The following is a 4,024-nucleotide window of genomic DNA, read 5'->3' as shown; positions in this document are numbered from 1 at the left end:
TCGACCACTTTGTCCCCTTCGTCCCCTTCGTCCCCTTCGTCAATTTCCTCCAATTCCTCCACTTGGTCCACTTCGTCCACTTCCTCCAGTTCCTCCACTTCGTCCACTTCGACCAGTTCGTCCACTTCCTCCATTTCCTTTACTTCGTCCACTTCGTCCACTTCTTCCACCTCGTCCACTTCGACCACTTCGTCCACTTCCTCCATTTCCTCCACTTCCTCCACATCGTCCACTTCGTCCAATTCGTCCACTTCTTCAACTCCTTCCACTTCCTCTACTTCGTCCCCTTCGTCCACCTCGTCCACTTCGTCCATTTCCTCCACTTCCTCCACTTCGTCCACTTCTTCAACTTCCTCTGCTTCCTCCACTTCGTCTCCATCGTCCACTTCGTCCCCATCTTCCACTTCATCAACTTCCTCCACTTCGTCTAGTTCGTCAACTACGTCCACTTCCTCCACTTCATCAACTTCGTGCACTTCTTCCACTTCGTCAACTTCGACCACTTCGACCATTTCCTCCATTACCTCAACTTCGTCTACTACCTCCATTTCCTCCACTTCGTCCACTTCGTCCACTTCTTCAACTTCCTCCACTTCCTCCACTTCTTCCACTTCCTCCACTTCCTCCACATCGTCCCCTTCGTCCCCTTCGTCCCCTTCGTTCCCCTCGTCCACTTCGTCCACTTCGTCCACTTTATCAATTTCCTCCAATTCCTCCACTTCCTCCACTTTGTCAACTTCTTCCACTTCCTCCACTTTGTCAACTTTCTCCACTTCTTCCACCTCCTCCCCTTCGTCAACTTCCTCAACTTCCTCACCTTCCTCAACTTCGTCCACTTCCTCCGCTTCCTCTACTTCGTCCACTTCCTCCACTTCCTCCACTTCGTCGACTTCCTCCACTTCCTCCACTTCTTCAACTTCCTCCACTTCCTCCCCTACCTCCACTTCTTCCACTTCGTCAACTTCCTCCACTTCGTCAACGTCCTCCACTTCCTCCACTTCCTCTCCTTCGTTCACTTCCTCCACTTCCTCCACTTCCTACACTTCGTCCCCTTCGTCGACTTCGTCCACTTCGTCCCCTTCGTCCCCTTATTCCCCTTCGTCCACTTCGTCAACTTCCTCCAGTTCCTCCACTTCCTCCGGTTCGTCAACTTCCTCCACTTCTTCCACCTCCTCCACTTCGTCCACTTTCTCAACTTCCTCAACTTCCTCCACTTCCTCCGCTTCCTCTACTTCGTCCACTTCCTCCACTACCTCCACTTCGTCCGCTTGCTCCACTTCGTCCACTTCGTCAACTTCCTCCACTTCCTGCATTTCGTCCACTTCGTCAACTTCGTCCACTTCTTCAACTTCCTCCACTTCCTCCACTTACTCCACTATCTCCACTTCTTCCACTTCCTCCACTTCGTCCATTTCCTCCACTTCCTACAGTTCCCCCACTTCCAACACTTTTTCCACTTCGTCCACTTCGTCCCCTTCGTCAACTTCGTCCACTTCGTCAACTTCGTCTACTTCGTCCATATCTTCGACTTCGTCCACTTCGTCCACTTCGACCACTTCGTCCACTTCCCCCATTTCCTCCACTTCCTCAACATCGTCCAATTCGTCCACTTATTTCAATTCGTCCACTTCCTCCACTTCGTCCACTTCCTCCACTTCGACCACTTCGTACACTTCCTCCACTTCGTCAACTTCGTCCACTTTGACCAGTTCGTCCACTTCCTCAACTTGGTCCACTTGTTCCGCTTCTTCAACTTCCCCCACTTCCTCCATTTCCTCCATTTCCTCCATTTTCTCCACTTCGTCCACTTCGTCCACTTCGTCCACTTCCTCCACTTCGTCCCGTTCGTCCCCTTCGTCCCCTTCGTCCCCTTCGTCCCCTTCGTCCACTTCGTCCATTTCGTCTACTTCCCCCAGTTCCTCCACTTCCTCCACTTCCTCCGCTTCCTCCACTTCATCCTCTACCTCCACTTCTTACACTTCGTACACATCGTCCACTTCTTCCATTTCCTCCACTTCCTTCACTTCGTCAACTTCGTCCACTTCTTGAACTTCCTCCACTTCCTCCACTTCCTCCACTTCGTTCACTTCCTCCACTTCCTCCACTTCGTCCACTTCGTTTACTTCCTCCACTTCCTCCACTTCCTCCACTTTATCAACATCGTCCACTTCTTCAACTTCCTCCACTTCGTCCACTTCATCCACTACCTCCACTTCTTAGACTTCGTCCACTTCGTCCATTTCCTCCACTTCCTCCACTTCCTCCACTTCTTCCTCTTCGCCCACTTCGTCCACTTCGACCACTTCGTCCATTTCGTCCGCTTCGTCCCGTTCGTCAATTTCGTCCACTTCGTCCACTTCCTGCACTTCCTCCACATCCTCCACGTCGTCCACTTCATCCACTTCTTCAACTTCTTCCACTTCCTCAACTTCCTTCACTTGCTCCACTTCGTCCCCTTCATCCACATCGTCCACTTCGTCAACTTCCTCCACTTCGTCCCCTTCTTCAACTTCCTCCACTTCCTACACTTCGTCCACATCTACCACTTCGTCCACTTCCTCCATTTCCTCCACTTCCTCCACTTCCTCCGCTTCCTCCACTTCCTCCACTTCGTCCACTTCGCCGACTTCGTCCATTTCTTCAACTTCCTCCACTTGCTCCCCTTTGTCCCCTACGTCCACTTCGTCCACTTCGTCAACATCCTCCACTTCTTCCACTTCGTCAACTTCCTCCACTCAGTCTACTTCCTCCACTTCTTCAACTTCGTCCACTTCTTCCACTTCGTCCCCTTCGTCCACTTCGTCCCCTTCGTCCCCTTATTCCCCTTCGTCCACTTCGTCAACTTCCTCCAGTTCCTCCACTTCCTCTAGTTCGTCAACTTCCTCCACTTCTTCCACCTCCTCCACTTCGTCCACTTTCTCAACTTCCTCCACTTCCTCCGCTTCCTCTACTTCGTCCACTACCTCCACTACCTCCACTTCCTCCACTTCGTCCGCTTGCTCCACTTCGTCCACTTCGTCAACTTCCTCCACTTCCTGCATTTCGTCCACTTCTTCAACTTCGTCCACTTCTTCAACTTCCTCCACTTCCTCCACTTACTCCACTATCTCCACTTCTTCCACTTCCTCCACTTCGTCCATTTCCTCCACTTCCTACAGTTCCTCCACTTCCTACACTTTTTCCACTTCGTCCACTTCGTCCCCTTTGTCCCCTTCGTCCCCTTCGTCAACTTCGTCCACTTCGTCTACTTTGTCCACTTCGTCCATATCTTCGACTTCGTCCACTTCCTCCACTTCGACCACTTCGTCCACTTCCCCCATTTCCTCCACTTCCTCCACATCGTCCAATTCGTCCACTTATTTCAATTCGTCCACTTCCTCTACTTCGTCCACTTCCTCCACTTCGACCACTTCGTACACTTCCTCCACTTCGTCCACTTCGTCAACTTCGTCCACTTTGACCAGTTCGTCCACTTCCTCAACTTGGTCCACTTCTTCCGCTTCTTCAACTTCCCCCACTTCCTCCATTTCCTCCATTTCCTCCATTTTCTCCACTTCGTCCACTTCGTCCACTTCGTCCACTTCCTCCCCTTCGTCCCCTTCGTCCCCTTTGTCCACTTCGTCCATTTCGTCTACTTCCCCCAGTTCCTCCACTTCCTCCACTTCTCCAACTTCCTCCGCTTCCTCCACTTCATCCTCTACCTCCACTTCTTACACTTCGTACACATCGTCCACTTCTTCCATTTCCTCCACTTCCTTCACTTCGTCAACTTCCTCCACTTCTTGAACTTCCTCCACTTCCTCCACTTCGTTCACTTCCTCCACTTCCTCCACTTCGTCCACTTCGTTTACTTCCTCCACTTCCTCCACTTCCTCCACTTTATCAACATCGTCCACTTCTTCAACTTCCTCCACTTCGTCCACTTCATCCACTACCTCCACTTCTTAGACTTCGTCCACTTCGTCCATTTCCTCCACTTCCTCCACTTCTTCCTCTTCGCCCACTTCGTCCACTTCGACCACTT

The sequence above is a fragment of the Vigna umbellata genome, chromosome 9 (assembly GCF_029865625.1).
Source record: "Vigna umbellata cultivar VRB3 chromosome 9, Vumbellata_1.0, whole genome shotgun sequence".
Classification (NCBI taxonomy): domain Eukaryota; kingdom Viridiplantae; phylum Streptophyta; class Magnoliopsida; order Fabales; family Fabaceae; genus Vigna; species Vigna umbellata.
This window is presented reverse-complemented; position numbering follows the sequence as displayed.